The 16,507-nt window shown below is 54.8% G+C and overlaps 1 long non-coding RNA gene and 1 pseudogene across 1 annotated transcript; one reads left to right on the top strand and one right to left on the bottom strand.

Annotated features, from left to right (window-relative positions):
* Positions 1–7,505: 7,505 nt before the first annotated feature.
* On the bottom strand, positions 7,506–14,176 carry LOC122205965. Its single transcript, XR_006196316.1, has 3 exons — positions 13,552–14,176; positions 9,397–9,562; positions 7,506–8,036 (listed from the first exon to the last, which is right to left on the bottom strand). It is a non-coding gene; the product is annotated as an uncharacterized LOC122205965 (long non-coding RNA).
* Positions 14,177–14,340: 164 nt separating this feature from the next.
* On the top strand, positions 14,341–15,939 carry LOC122206992 (annotated as a pseudogene).
* Positions 15,940–16,507: the final 568 nt, after the last annotated feature.

Here is a 16,507-nt window from a genome sequence, read left to right as displayed (position 1 = left end):
GGCCCCCCCCACAACGCACGGCGCTGGGGTCCGGACCCACGGGACCCCCGCCGCGGGAGCCCGTCTCCAACCTCCATCCGTTCGGTCCATCCCGGAGCCACGCCCCAGGGAAGCGCCTCCCAAAGCCAGGCGCGGCCCCGACCCGCGCCCGCGCGCCACCCGCCAGCGGCAAAGCCCGGAACGGGAGGCGGGCGGGAGACAGCCGCCGCTCGCGCGGCGCAAGGGGGGGCGGGGCGCGCAGGGGCGCCCCAAGCCCCTCGGGACACACACCGCCACGGGAGAGGCGGGGGGACGCCGCGCGCGTGCGCGCGCGCTCGCACACCACACGCCCGAGGCACACGGGCCACGGCACCGGACACCGGCCAGGCCTGGCGGGACCCTCCCCCGACTCAGAGGGGGGAGGCGCAGGCCGCGGTAGGCGAAGAGCGGCGCTCGGCCCCACCGCGGGGCCGACAGACCTCCTCTCGCGCGGGAGAGAAGGCTCCGCCTAACACGCACAAGGGCATGCAGTCACCCTGACACAGGTGGCCACTACGCGCACAGGAGGGGCAGCGACTGGGGGGTTCCGGTACCCCAAGGCACCCTCTCGGATCGCTAGAGAAGGCTTTCTCACCAAGGGCGCGCCGCCCCCCACCCAATTCGTCCCCCCCATCGGGACGACCCGCCAGATAAAAGGCGTTTCTTCCCGGGGCCACCAGGGCCCGGGGCGGGGGAGAAAGGTCCACGGCAACGGAGTGACACAGGGCATTCCTGAGCATTCGCGGTCAGGGCCCACAACGAGGGCCACCTGCCTTCCCCACGCGCGGTTGCTCGTGTCGCCGCCCGGAAGGAGCGCCGCGCCTCCGGGTGAGGCCCAAGGAAAACCGAGGCAAAACACCGGCAGCAACGCGCTGGGCAAGAAACCGACAGTCCTCGCTCAGAGGGAGTTTTGGCCAAGCGCCACGGCGCCGGCTCGGCCCGCCACGATCGCTCAACTCGCCCCACCAAGTCAGCCCCCCCGCACCCCTCCGGGCAACAGCGGCCCGTTGCGGGGCGGGGACGACAAGGCGCCCGCTCCCCGCAGCGGGGGGAACGGGTGTGCCTCCCTTCACCGATTCTGCCACCCGCCCACCTCGGGCAACTCCGCCAACGGCGGCGACCCAAAGGGGGGTCCGCTGGGAACAGGGAACGGCGCCACCACTCGGCTTCAGGCACCTGAGACGACCTGGAGCGCTCCAGGGGCACCACGGAGGGCCAGGCGCCACGCGCTCAGCACGCCCAGGCGGCGAGCAGCGTGGCATCGGGTGCAGCCCCCCCACCACAGGGAGGCCGCCCACCACAACACAGCCAAGAGAGGCCAGCGAGAGTGTCCGCTGCGTCAGCCGACCCCGGTCCCGCAGCGACGGGAGGCCGGGGTCGGGCCGGAGTCCGCACCCCTCTGCAACCCCCCGCGCCGCCCACAGGCGGGAAGGAGGAGCATGGGGCCCGCAGGCAGAACGAGAAGAGCGGTCCCACTCACCAGGAGTGCCCGTCCCTCGTCTGACACGGCTTAGGCCCGGCCCGGGAGAGCGCGACATCACCACATCGATCGGTTACCGCCACACGAGGCAGTCCTGGGGTGAGGAGGGGGCTGGGGAAACGCCCGGCGAGGACAGCGACCAGAGGAGGACCTGCTTCAGCCTCGCCAGCACCCCTCCCCCACCTCTCCCAGGGAACAGGCAGCCGGACAACCCACAAGGGGAAAAGGGAACGCCTGACACGCGGCACGGAGCCTTGCGAGGGTGGGTTTGTCACGGCCACGGCCGGGTGCCCGCAGCGGGGAGCGCACGGGGTAGAAGACCCACGCCGCCTCCCCACGCCGCCCTCGGGTGCCAGAGACCGGAGGTGGCGCCACAGCCTGAACCACACCTGGATGCACGAGAGCCGGCGCGCAGGCCCAGGCAGACGGCTCGAGCAAGCAGGCGGGCAAAGGGCGGAGTCGGGCTCGGCTCGGCGTCACCGCCAAGCCCGGAGCCACGCCAGCCAGCGGCGACGAGGCCCAAGTCTCTCTTACAGGATGACAACCGCCACATCAGAACGTGTCAGCACCTACCTGGCAGCAAAAAGTACCTCTTTCAGGAGACAAAAATAACCGCGTTGGCAGGCGGGGCCGAGCCACAGGTCACTGGGACCTTCTGGGACCCTGGCCCGGCCACGGGCCCCAAGCATCTTCCCATCACCGCCAAGCAACCCCCCACCCCCCCGGAAGTCCCCGGGGGCCATCTGGTCGACCCCGGGACCGACCGACCGACCGACCGACCGACCGGGGAATCGCGGGATGGGGGGGGATGGCCGGGTAGGCCCTGCCCCGTTACACGTTCGCCCGTCCACGGGTCGTCTCCGGGTCGGGACTTAGAAAAATAAAACACTCCGCGCTGTCGCCTGCGGAAGCCTCACCGGACCTCGCAAGACCGGCCCCATGCCAGTCCCCGACCCCCGGCTGGGACTGTTTTGGGGGGGGGTCTGAATTGCGCGGAGGCGCCCCCGACGACAGGACCTCAACGGGGATCGCGGGCGCGCCGGCGTTGGCGCCCTATACGGGCTTCCCCTCGCGGCCCGGTCCCCAACTCCGCAGCGGGCCTCGGAAAATCTGGGGAGAAAATCGGGTCCAACGACCGGGAGCACCACGCGTGCCCCCGCCCGGGCCCATCGCGCCCTCCGCGGGCTTCCCCTCAAGGCTCAGGACGGTCCTCACCGGCCCGGCCCGGCCCAGCCCGGCCCGACCGCGAAGCGGGAGGGAAGACAAAAGACGCCTGGCAGGGAAGGACCGACAAGCGACCCACGGGGCCACAGTCTCCGGGTGGCGGCCCCGGACGGTCCCCGCGGTCGGGGGGGGGGGTGGTGGGAGGGGAGGAAAGCACCGGCGGGTGCTGGTCGACCCGTCCGGGCAGCCCCCCACCCCGGCTCGCTCCCAGGGAGCGCCGCCGCTACTCCCCCATATACCCGGAGGTTCAATCTCCGGCAAGTGCACCAGCCGCCGGCGCCCCGACGACAGCGGGACGATCACGCCAACGTCGCCGGCCTTCTGGAACTCCGCCCCGGGCACCGCGGCCGAATCGCATCCCTTGCCGACGTCGCCGACGCTCCGGAGGGGAAACGCTATATAAAAGCGGCCGCCAGGTGGCGCCCGACAACCGACCGAAACGTCAGCGGGGACAGCTCGCGATCTCGGGGCCGAGAGGGCGCACAGCCGGCGGCCCGGCCGCCCGATCTCGTCCCGGCCCACTCCGGATGCCGCCTCTCGGTCCCAGGCCGGCGGAGGGCGTCCGCCTCGGGAGCTCCCGGCCGGCCGGCACGGCGCGACCCCGGCAGCCCAAGGGACACTCGAAAAATGCATCGGGGCGGCTGCCGCTGAAAAGGCGGGGGGGGGGGGGGGGGCAGACCGGCCACTCGACTCCCCGGCCGGCCGAGGCGGACGTGCGCGGAAAATTCCCCGCACACACCGGGCGGGCCGGGCACGGGCGGCCCAGAGCGGCCCAGGCGGCGCCCGCGCTCCCGGGAGGACTTAGACACATTTCAGCGGGCAGGAAGGAAGGAAGGGAGGGAGGGAGGGAGAGACGGACGGTCAAACCGAAACCACGCGAGAGAGTACTCCCAGAACAACAACGGACGGACGAGCCGTTTTTATTCTATTGGGTCAAGCGGGGGAGCGTCTCTCTCGGAAACATAACAAACCAAGCTGCGGGGGGGGGGGGGGGGGACAGAAAGGGGGTGATGGATAAACGAACGACCACGGATAAAGCTTAAGCAAAGTCCTTCGCCGCACGGGGCCACGACGAAGTCCAAAGACCACAAACAGGTACGGGGAACATGGGTGCAAGTGCACCGCGTGGCAAGCGACAAGAATATGGCTTTCACCATTACTGTCCTCAATAAACACCACTACGGGCGGCGGTGGTGGCGGCGGCGGCGGGGGGGGGGGGGGGGGGGGGGGGGGGGGGGGGGGGGGGGGGGGGGGGGGGGGGGGGGGGGGGGGGGATGGAGAACGGAAGGAGTTAATAGCCACTCACTAAAAAATGTCCCGGTTCCCAGAGGACCCTACAGTCCAAAGGGGGGGGGGGGTGGGCCCCCGCAGGGAAAAGGAAGGTGTCACCGAGACACACCCTATGCCTCCACCCCCTTAGGGTTTGCAGGTGACCCTGAGGGTGACACTGACACGAGACAGGTTAACCGTACAAGGAGCCAACAAATTGATTTCCTACAAGTTTCACGTGACAGGTAGAGCCCCTCCTGAGGAAACCAAGACCCTGAGAAGTGGCCAAACCTAAACGCTTGTATATTGGGTTGAACAAGGAGAAGCGACGGTGGACGACTAACTGAACTACGTGGGGAGGCTAAAGGATGATGAGGATTTTAAAACCAACCAACCAACCAACCAAGATCTGTTCTCCTCTAGAATTCTCTCCACTTCTCCCCCTGTCCTTGAGGATAAGAATGTCACTCCCCTGGTGGCATAGGAAAGACGGGGGGGGGGGGGGGGGGGGGGGGGGGGGGGGGGCACTTCCAGGGAGAAAAGGAGGAGAGTGCTCCGTGCATGCTTCTTGCACCTGCTGGGCAGGAGGGTAGGGGTGGGTGGTTTACTTTGCTTGCTTGCTTGCTTGCTTGCTGCTGCTTTTTGAAAGCTTCTCTAATGTTTCCTTTACATCTAAGTCTTCCTTTCCAGTTTGGCTTTGGACAGGAGGAAGGCAGGCCACACGTTTTTCTGACACGGTGGAGAACGAAGGGTAAGATGAGTGCGGGCCCGTGCGTATTCTTTTCCGTCAGTCACGTGCCGTGGTGAGCAGAGCATCAGCTCTTGCCGGATGGGTGTCTCATTCCTCCGTGAACCATCAGGCAAGATGTCGGGCAAACACACACAGGGAGACTAAAGGTAGGAAGAACGTAGAGAAGACGGGCGACACGTGCCCGAGTCTCCAGAGCGACGATTTCATCCAGGGCACGGCAACGTCCAAGGTTTCCGGACACCACGTTGACGGACGCTTTGGTGCGTAGGTCACTTTGAATCTACAGTGCCACCCTCCGGTCCATTAGCACGTTGCCTCCGGCTCACGTGAGCGAGCGGTGGTGTCGTCGCGCAAAGAGACTGTGGGACTCGTCCCGGGATGGAACTGGGCCAGAGAGAGGGAGGGACGCCGCAGCCCATCGTTGAGCTTCAGGTGTCTGTAAGAGACCGAGTCTCTAAAGTACACCGAGGCACAGGGCGACCCGCTCGCTCGTGCCTGGACGTCTCTTTGTTCTTTCGAGGGGTCGATATCTGTGAGTGTGGTTTGTTTACTTTCCGGACAAGGCGAAAGAACTCTGAAACAGGAAATATTGGCACAAGGGGTCTGGTGGGATGGGAGGGTGCGGGTCAGTCCACGTACCGAGAACACGGGAGGATCGGGCGTCTGAACAACCAGGCGGAGAGGGGAGTTTAGCCTCGGTCATCACGGCAACCGGCACCTCGACAGAAACCACAGAAGGTGCCCAGGACGAACTGCGTCGCAGGAGCCAGCGTGGCCATTGCCCCACTGCCCTCAGCCCTCAGCCCAGCAGCAGGCAGCAACTGTCGTCCGGGTCCAGGCCGCGCCCCACTGCCCTCTTCTCAGCCAGAGCGGTGCCCGGGAGGGCGGCCCCAGAACAGATACCTCCTCTCCTCCGCACACATCTCGCCAACCCCTTGACCGCTTTGCCCGGGATACACAACTCCGCTGTACCCAGGCATGATTTTTCCCGTGGACCGGGGGCCTCCTTGGCCACTTAGGGTGCTCGCACCAAGATGAATCGGGCTAGAGACAGGGACACCTGTGCAGCCCGCTGTTGAGCTGAAGGGGCCTCTAGGAGAGGGACTCTCTAAAGTAGCTGACGTACAGGGAGACCCGCTCGCTCGTGGCCGGATGTGTCTTTGTTCCTTTATTTCTTTTCGTGTTCTTTATTATCATGTTTGGTACAATCGTAAGCGGGATTGGGTTGTTTGGGGTTTGTTTTTTCTTTTCTTTTCTAATTTGTCTTTCTGCGGTGTCATTATCCGCGTATACAGACGCAACAGATTTCGGTACATAGAGTTTGTATTTTTCCTGTGGACCAGGGGCCTACTTTGCCGCTTAGGATGCATGCGCCCCCACCCCCTGCCCACCCGCAGCCTTCAGTTCCCCAAACCACTGGAGGACTCATGGGGGTGGGAGTGGGGGTGAGGGTGGGGGAGGGGTGGGGGGCGGGGATGGGAGTGGCAGTGGAAGGGAGGTTCAGGGCGATTCATTCCAATGGGCCTCATTCAACCCCTTCGTTCAAATGCAGAAAGCTTTCTGTTAAAGTCTGAGCCTGGGGCTTCTCTGCATTGAATGGCTTTCTTCAACTCCCCCAACCCTTAGGCTGCAGTTTCTGAACTACTGGGAGGAAAGGGAGGAAAGGGAGGGAAGGGGGGGGGGAAGGGGGGGGGAGGGAAAGAAAGAAGGGGTGGGGGAGAGAAAGGGGGGAGGGGAGAAGATGATGTCTGAAGAACTTGCCTTCTCTGGAGCAAAGAGAGTCCCCTCCTTTTCCTAACCCAGGAAACCTCAATAAACCATTTGAGAATCATGGATGTGGAGGATGATATCTTACTATAATGCCTTCCAGGGGTGGGGGTGCAGGTACGTGGAAGGGTAGGGAGTTGGCGAGCGAGCGAGCGAGCGGCATGGTGTGGCGTGGCGTGGCCTGCCGAGTCAGAGTCAGAGGGTGGCATGAAACACGTGATGGTGGTGTCTTAGGGTTCAGAGGCCAAACACAGGCATGGGGCAATAAGGGATAGAGGGTGGGGGAGGCCTGACAGGGGACAATTGTGACCCCGGGCGATGGTCCCAGCGGGCACACTCCTGTAAAGCAACACTAACACTCTATTGATTAGCCATTGACCTCTCCTCCCTCTCCCACCTGCTTCCAAAGGGAAACTGAGTACAGTTTCATTCCACAGGCACTGGCTGTTTCACATGCAACCTTTGACGTGCCACTAAAAGGAGGAAGAAAGATGGACACACATGAAACAGCCCCACAGATGGCCTAGAGGGCGTGGGCGGGGCTCTCATCAGTCAAATTGGGAGTCTGAGTCAGGATCCTGGGGTTGTTTCAAAACATGGAATGGAAGGGGCTCCTGGCTGGCTCACTCAGAAGAGCATGCGACTCTTGGACTCTTGATCTCTGTCAGGGTTGTGACTTCAAGTCCCACATCGAGTGAAGAGAATGTGAAAAATGAATGAAGGAATGAAGGAATGGATGAACAAACTTAAAAAAAAAAAAAAAAAAAAGGTTGTGGGGCGCCTGGGTGGCTCGGTCGGATAAGTGTCCGACTTGGGCTCAGGTCATGATCTCACGGTCCGTGAGTTCAAGCCCCATGTCGAGCTCTGTGCTGACAGCTCAGAGCCTGGAGCCTGCTTCAGAATCTGTGTCTCCCTCTCTCTGACCCTCCCCCATTCATGCTCTTTCTCTATCTCAAAAATAAATAAAAGTTGAAAAAAAAAAAAAAGTTTGCAACGTTTATGTCTTTAAAACAAATGGAATCGGTGGGGTGCCTGGGTGGCTCAGTGGGTGAAGCATCCCACGCTTGCTAGATTTTGACTCACGTCATATCTCAGGGTTCGTGAGACCAAGCCCTGCATTGGGTTCTCACACGGACAGTGCAGAGCCTGCTTGGGGTTCCCTCCCTACCCACCCTATACCTCCCCCATAAACCAATAAATAAACATCAAAAACATAAATCTTAAAACACTACAACAAATGGAATGGAAAGAGAGAACGCAACGAGGAGGATGTGAATGTTGCACCTAATACCACTGAACTCTACGCTTATATATGGTGAAAAATCTCAATTGTAGGTGATGTCTACTTCTAACCACAACTGAAAGGAAAACGACAAAACACCGGTCCTTGGCTCACAGTAAGGGAGTTCCTGGATTTGGTCCGAGAGGGCCTTCTCATCCGCCGTGTGGAAAACTATGGAATGGTTTCTTCCTCTCCAGGCCGATGACCATTGCCAACGACAGTAGGTGTAGGTGCTGTCCTCCTACCTGTGAAGGAAAGGCAGGAAGAAGTGTAGCATTTAAAAGCATCTTTTAAACGCTGTCCACCTTTCCCAGTTTGTCCCCTCACTATGTCTTGCTTACCTTTTATAGCATTTACCCTATGTCGATGCAAAATGAACGAGCCTTTTTAAAAACAATTTTAAAGAGGAAGGAAAAGAGTTTCATTGGAGCCCAAGTTAGGAGGGCTGACGGGGATACGCAATCTTCACAAAGCAGTCAGTCATCTGGGGAAGGCCTCACATTGGGCATACATACAGCTTACCAAAAAAAAAAAAAAAAAAAAGGAAAAACAGGGCACGGGGGTGGGGGGGGGGGGGGTTGGCCGCAGATGTTAGGAATCATCATGAGGAGAAAGAACACATTCCAGAAAGTTACAGACTTTATCTTCTGTTTTTAGTATGTGCAAGGCTGTATGACTTCAATCTTATGGCGACCAGGAAGGTTTTTGTATTGTTTTCTTTTGTTTCCCTTATCTTTATAAGCCGCCTTTGGAAGCCCCCTTTTTTAGTTAGTTATGTTTAAGAAAAAAAAAATTTTTTTTTTTTTTTTTTTAACAAACCAGACATACAATCTGTGCTCAGGACAGAAAAAGAGCCCATGCTTTGAGGTTTTCTGGAGTCCCTTTGACCTCGGTAAATATTAAATGTATAGCTTCCCTGGGAGAGCACCAACATAAAAAGTTTAGAATTTCCTTTATCATTTCCCCGTCTTGATCGATAATCTTTCCTCAGAAATCACGGACGATCAACCTGATGTTTTTATGTCCCTCAGTGCCAGGTGACTGTCTTGTCTGCCCTGGGTGTGTCCCTCCTTGCTAGGTATGAGAGAGAGAGAGTGTGAGTGTGTGTGTGTGTGTGTGTGTGTGTGTGTGTGTGTGTGTGTGTGTCTGTAAACACACATATATGTCTTTGAACCACCTAGGGTTCCTCGTTGGGGTGAACTTATTGTAACATAAATGGTGGGAAACTCAAAAGTGACGTATGTTCTCTGTAAGTTCCATTGACCAGCAGACATAGTTCATGTGCTTGGCTCAGATGGTCTGCCTTTGTATTTGGCAAAGCATTTTTAACAGAGAGACAGGGACAGCAACACACTTTCAACAAGGACAATTTGAAGGAGCCAGTGCAACATTGGAATACACTTGAATTGACAAAAGAATGAAATCCCAAGAATCCTTTACATACCTGTTGATAAAAGGGAAGGCACATCTGTGATTATTGATGAGGAAAGATGGAGCACCCACATTGAGGAAACATACCTGTCATGCATATTCCCAGGTTTGCTTAGGGGCGGAGACTTAACATGAGAAGGAGGCAAAATTTAGTCCCTGATGTCAGGAGGTTACCTTAGGACACGGAGAAGGGGCTGTGGGTATGCCCCGAGAGCTGGTATAACCTGGATGAGGACTTAGGCTCTTTCTCTCAGGGCTGTGCTGGCTTATAGGCTGCAAGCATATCGGTGGACCTTGAGTCCAGGCTTCTTCAGAGACAGCTAGAGTTTGTTTGTGGGACCTGAAAAGACACAATAGCTGATTAGGGGCAAATAGTTCCCTGAAGAACAAGATTTAGGTTCTCTGCGAGAGAGAGAGCGAGCGTCAGCCTCCTTAACCCTCCGTGGCACAGTTTCAATTGCCCACTCCCCACTCCCCGCCCCCCACACTCACCCCCAGCCTCTGGAGTTTGGATCATTTCCCAATGGTAAGGAACGGGGACGATGATGGGTGATGGCTCGGGCTAGGGCTATCCGTTTATCTCCCCCGGTGAGAACAGTTTCTGTAAATCTCACCTGTCACAGGCCTAGGTGCAGGGCTACACAGAAGTTGTGAAGGGAATCGAAGCAACATGGAGTCAGAGGTGTTAAGTTTTCTTCCCCTTTATAAGTTTCCATTGTCAATCCCTCATTCCACTTCTATGGAACAGGGATGGAGGTCCACCTTCTGAAACTATTTCAAGCCGAATTAGGGTGTGGCAGGGGCTTTGGAAGGGAAGGATTTGACAGGGTGCAGGTCACAACTTTTGCTCCCTTGTGCTAATTGGGGGTGGGGGGGGGGGAATCAGAGATAGTTCCTATCTGAGATCTTGGGTATTTTTCTGCATAGTTTGGTACTGCATCATATCCTGAGATTTCTCCCCAAGTGTATTCTAAGGAATAGTAACAGTATAGTCAAACCCAATGTTATGACCACCTTGTGGGGGGAGGGCGCGGGGGGGAAGGTTGTGGTGGTCAAGGGCCTCTTACTGTACCCAAGTGAATTGCTGTCTGATTTTATTTTTATGTTTTTTTTTTAAATCTTATTAAGTAACCTTTACACCCAACGTTGGGCTCGAACTTACAACCCCAAGATCGAGAGCTACACGCTCTACCGACTGAGCCATCCAGGTGCCCCTGTTTATGTGGGCTTTCGTTGCTGGGGCACCTGGGTGGCTCCGTGGGTTAAGCATTGGACTCTGGCTCCGGTCAGGATCTCGCCGTTCGTGATTTCGAGCCCCGCATCCGACTCTGTGCAGACAGCTCAGAGCCTGGAGCCAGCTACAGATTATGGGTCTCCCTCCCCCCACCCCCTCTCAAAAATAAATATTAAGAAACTTATAAAAATACAAATAAAATATGGGTTCTTATTTCTAAAGAGGAGCTAATACAGTTGCAGCAAGTGTTTGTGAACTAGCTTTGACTCTGCCTCCTCGTTCAGCAAGCAATCAGGTAACTAATAAGAGGTACTTCTACAGAAAGAGAAGAACACCACGGGTTAATGGGTAGAACAACTTATAAACCCAGTGTCTAAGTCCCAAGTGCGGTCAGTGAGAAGGTGTCTAGATGCCAGGCTCGAAGCATCCTCAGCTGGAGTGGGAGCAGGCAGGGGGCAATCTGACCGATTTTTCTGGCATGTAGTTCAAATGTCTCATTTTGGGGGATTCTGAGTGGCTCAGTGGGTTCAGGTTCAGTATTCAAGTCTGGATCTCCACTCAGGTCTCAATCCCAGGGTCGTGAGCTCAAGGCCCCAGTTGGGCTCCACACTGGGCATGGTGAAGCCTACTTTAAAAACAACAAAAACACAACAGCAGCAAATGTCTCGTTCTGAATGGCCCATAGAGCAACAGGCACACAGATTGTCTACAACTGTGGCAATTTCTCTGAAGTTTATCTCCAGTTGTCCAGCTTTCCTTTGCAGGGCTTCAGGGAAAAGGGCCATTTGAGTTCTTCAGGATGGTAAGATAAGAGGATGGGAGAGGATTGGAAGCCTGAGTTTGAAGAGTCGTAGTCAGATATTCGAGGAAACCAGGATTCAGGATCCAGCCCAGTTTTAAAGGCAAACAACAGTCAAAGAAAATTAATTAACCAGAACTAGAAGTTAACATCCACAAAAGAGCTACTGAAATACAATCTTTTTCTATCGAGACCCCTCCATTCCTGTCAAAGATAGCCCAATGAAAACTAATTTGTTTGTAAAATAAGTCCAGTGTTAACAGACATGGCTTCAGTATTGACATAAGCACAGCAAGAATAGCGATTGACCATATAGTATTTTGTGTTTTTTCTCTCTTCTTTTCCGCCTGCCTGCCTTCTTTTTATTTTTTTTTTATGGAGTTCTTTTTTTCCTCTTAAGTTAATTCCTTTATTTTGAGAGCTGGGAGGAAAGGGAGAGGGGGAGAGGGGGAGAGAGGGGGAGAGGGGGGAGAGGGGGAGAGGGGGAGCTCTGCACTGTCAGTGCAGAACCCAGCTCAGGGCTCAAATCCATGAACCATGACCGTAGGTGAAATCAGACGCTTAACCGACTGAGCCACCCAGGCCCCCCACACACCAGAATTCTTTACACTGTCAAATGTACGAATGTATCTCATCATTTTCAGAAACACGTTGTGGTGTTTGGTTTTGTTTCTTTTTTCTTTTACTGTACAATTTTTAGCAAGTCATGAAACGGGCGCCTGGGTGGCTTTGTCAGTTAAGCATCCAACTTCGGCTCAGGTCATGATCCCACGGTTCGGTTCGTGAGTTTGAGCCATGCATTGGGCTGTCTGTGCTGTCAGCACAGAGCCCGCTTCGGATCCTCTGCCCCTCCCACCGACTCATTCTGTGTGTGTGTGTGTGTGTGTGTGTGTGTGTGTGTGTGTGTGTGTGTCTTTCTCTCTCTCTCTCTCTCTCTCCTAAAAATAAAGAAATAGGCTGGAAAACAAATCTTCAAGGAAAAAAAAAAACAACAAACGATGAAACATGTTTACTAACAGACCCAAGTATCTTTACTGTTTTTCTGAATAAAGCCAAAGACCAAACACACACACACACACACACACACACACACACACACAGCAAAACAAAAAACAAAAAAACAAACAAAGAAAAGAAAACGCCGTAGGTTTAGTAATTCACAATTTAGTATTTTATCTTCTGTGGAAAAGACTCAGATGTCTGAAGAACTGAACCTAATTTACCACTTAACTTAGCAAAGCTTTGAAGTTACAGGTCACGAAAGATTTGGGAAGCCATTTTAAAAGTTTACAAATAGGGACTCCTGGGCGGCTCAGTCGGTTAAGCGTCGGACTTCGGCTCAGGTCACAATCTCACAGCTCGTGAGTTCGAGCTCCGCGTGGGGCTCTGTGCTGACCTCTCAGAGCCTGGAGCCTGCTTCGGATTCTGTGTCTCCCTCTGTCTCTGCCCCTCCCTCGCTGACATTCATTCTCATTCTCTCATTCTCTCTCTCTCTCTCTCTCTCTCTCTCTCTCTCTCTCAAAAATAAATGGTACAAGGAAAAAATTTAAAGGTTTACGAGTAAACATTTTTGTGTATTTAACCTATCTCCTGTCAACATTCACCCACGAACACTGTATGCGAGAGACAAAATCGACCATCGTTTGAAGTACTTTTTGCTGACAAACTGCAACGGGTACCAGTGAAGTCATAAACTGAAGTCACATGAAAGCTGATTAGGCCCCTGCCTCGGGCCTGAACCCTAGAGTGCGTGTCTGAGTGGAACAAGGAAGGGCGTAAGTGTTTGTAAAGTTTTTTTGATTTTGTTTTTGATACCTGTTGTAAAACGAGGGAGAAAACGTGTTATGTTGTTTGTAAAGGTCACAGAGATGTATATTTTGAGGACCACAATTACAGGGTCAGTATTGGGACGGAAGCAAGGCCATGACCGGAGCTGCCCACCCCAAAGGCTTGTCATGCAGAGAGCACCAAATTCAAGCCATTTTACAACCACCACCACAAAGAATAAAACCTAACTATCTGCATTGTATTTGATATCGACGGCTCCGAAAATATGTCCATTTTAAGTAAGCAATCACCCTTCCATGGCCCTTAGTACCCAAGACGTCACACCCGTGTCCACTAAAAAGTCAAACGATCTGTTTCCCCACCATCAGGCTCACACGGGAGGCCCCACCACCGGGGATGGCCTAGGAGATCACTGGAGCCACACCAACTGATGCAGAAACAGGGGGAGGGGGAGGCGGCCAGGGAGCCGCCGGCCAGGCCCCAGGCAGATTTAAAGTTTTGGACTCACCTTTTTGTGTTTCTTTCATCTTTTTCTTTTGCACCTCCAACTCCGCGTCCGCGTCCACCTCCTACTTCTTCTTCCATCTCTGTCTCCTGTCTTTGCCTCCTGCAAAAGTGGCTTTGTCTCTGGTTGCTTTTCAGCCCCCTGTGGAAGAGGTGAAGGAGGAGCAGGCCGTGGGGTGGGCACCCATCTTGGCGCTTGTGCTCGGGGAGGAGGAGGGGCGGGTTTAGGATCACTGGCATCTGTCTGCCTTCCTCCTCTTCCTCATTCTTCTGACTATTGGGAAAGGGTGTGTGGGTGTGGGTGTAGCGGGGAGGGCAGGTGTGTTCAATTTTTATCTCTCCTCTCTCTGGGCCATCAATTGTGTCCCTTCCCGTGAGGCAACTTTCTTATGGAGTAACATAAAACTCTGAATGTAGAGAATTTCACACACACACACACACACACACACACACACACACACACACACCCCACACCCATACCCCGTTCACGTGAATGTGAAACACATTTGGGTTTGTTCTGATCCTCCTGAGTGTTAGAATGCCCAATGTTCACAAGAGCTTGCCTTGAAACACAGTAACGGAGCTCGGTTACAAATTGGTGTGAGCAATAGCATCCAGAGGTAGAGAAAACATCTCACATGGATAACACCTGTGGCCATAGATCCACAAACAAGATGCAAACCAACATCAGCCTCTGTTTCACTCCTACTTGTGGAGAGGACGCGAAAGACCCAATGGTCAAATCTCCCCCTTTTATAAAAACAAATCCAATCGCACGAGAGCATTACCGTGGATGGATCCCATCGTGCAGGTGTTTTCCATTTCCAATGAGAACACAGCCAATTTGGTGCAAAGAAGCCAAAAGCTGCAGCAACCCACAAACCAAATGTGGCCCGGGATATCTCCGTGAGCGTCCCTTCCTCCCCAAAAGCCGGGGCTTCGCTGATGGAACCAAAGGGCTTCCTAGTTTCTGGCTGCGTCGTCTCACGGCCAGCTTTCTCTAAGGGAGCACACAAGAAAACTCATTCAGACACCTCCAAAGAACCCCATCTGGGCCATCAGGGACTCAGGTGACCTTTCCATGTTCCCATGTAAGTAAGCACTTGCAAGTATAGGCTCCATATGTCCTATACGTGTAGCCTGCCGAAGTTTCCTTTTGGGGATGGGTGGTTGCTTTCTCCACACTTAGAGCAAGGTTATTAAATGGTGGCGGTCACGGTGGTGTTTTTTCCTCTTCCGTAAAGAGTTACAAGGCGGCCATTTCGTGGGAGCGAAGCGGTAGCTGGGCTGCTCCTGGATCCCTCGCCGCTTCGGGTTCCCTGTCAGGCTTCCTAGCAGCGGCCTAGCGGAGAAATAAGAGCAGGTGTCTGAATGTACTCGGGTGACCAAAGATGAGAATGACGAGCCCATCGAAATGCCATCGGAAGACGACGGGACAGTGCTGCTGTCCACAGTGACAGCCCAGTTTGTCGGCAGCACGTGGACTGCACTACCGGAATCCAGCGTCTCAGCGTATGAGAGGTGTCCGGCTGGTCAAAGACATTCTGCACATCCCTGATGCTGGCTGGGGAAATCCGGTAGCGGATAGTCGTCAACTTATCCCAAAGATAGCCACAGAAAAAGGGACGAGACAGGTGCCTGCTTCTTCAGCAGTGAAAGTGAAGAGAGCCATCCAGGGTACGTCAGATTTAAGAGTGTTGGGTCTCCTGTGGAAAACAACCGAACAGGATCTGAAAGAATATTTTGGGAGCTTTGGAGAGGTTCTTCTGGTTCAGGACAGGAAAGATATTCACACTAGTCCTTCAAAGGGTTTTGGCTGTGTTCCTTTTACGTAATAGGAAACCCAGGTGAAAGTCATGCGATCAAGGAACGATGGTGTGACTGCAAACTTCCTGAAACTCATCCAAGCCCAGATGAGCTTTTGAGAAGCAGGAAGGCGTTTGTCGGGTGCCTTACAGAGGGACGTGACTGCCTATAAGCTGCAGCAGTTCTTTTGCCAGGACTGAGAAGCGGTAGACAGCTTCATTCCCAAACGGTTCCCGGACTTTCCCTTTGTTACATTTGCAGATGATCAGGTAGCCCTCGCCCTCACCCTCGCCCTCTCTGATATTATCATTGAATTTATTTTTCTCAATGTACCCCCAAGGTACTTAGCCTATAGGGCAACAGTGGTTTGAGGAGGAGAGTCCTTCATACCCCTCGCCCTTTCAGCCCCCGCCCTGGCACAACCCCCTCCAGGAGCCCTCTGTTTGTTCCCCTTAGGGAAGAGCCTCTTACGTTTTTGTCCCCCTCCCTGTTTGTATGTTATTTTTCCTTCCCTTCCCTTCTTCCCTTCTTCCCTTCTTCCCTTCCCTTCCCGGGTTCCCTTCCCAGAGTTCCTCTGTTTGGGAAGTGAAGGTCCTCACACGGGTGAGGTCCTGTGATACATGTGTTTCTCTGAGGGACGAATGTCACTTTGCATGACACCCTCCAGTTCCATCCAGGTACTTGCAAATGGCAAGACTTCATTCCCTCTGGTGGCCGAGCACTGCTCCGTTGTAGATGGATACCACCTCTTCTGTATCCATTCATCCATCGATGGACATTTGGCCCCTTTCCATACTTTGCCTACTGCCGATAGTGCTGCTATGCACACTGGGGTGCGTGTGCCCCTTGGAAACAGCAGACCTGTATCCTTTGGCTAAGTACCTAGTCGTGAAAGTGCTGGGTCGTAGGGTACTTCTATGTGTCATGTGTTGAGGAACCTCCTCAGGTCCCTGGTTCTGGAAAGAACTCCGATAGTGGTTCTAAATCAGGTGCGGCCATCGGTTGGGGACCCCCATCAAATGCAGAGTCAGGCAGCGGTTTTCCTGCAGGCTTTGGCTCAAGCACGGATTCTAAATCTTCCAGCTGGGGAATTTATACAGCGGGGTAGGTATAGACTGGTAGGAATTCAAATTTTTCTAAACACATGGTAAGTG

This window comes from Panthera leo, chromosome E1 (genome assembly GCF_018350215.1).
Source record: "Panthera leo isolate Ple1 chromosome E1, P.leo_Ple1_pat1.1, whole genome shotgun sequence".
Taxonomy (NCBI): domain Eukaryota; kingdom Metazoa; phylum Chordata; class Mammalia; order Carnivora; family Felidae; genus Panthera; species Panthera leo.
Note: the sequence above shows the minus strand (reverse complement) of the source record. Positions and strands in the feature narration are given on the sequence as shown.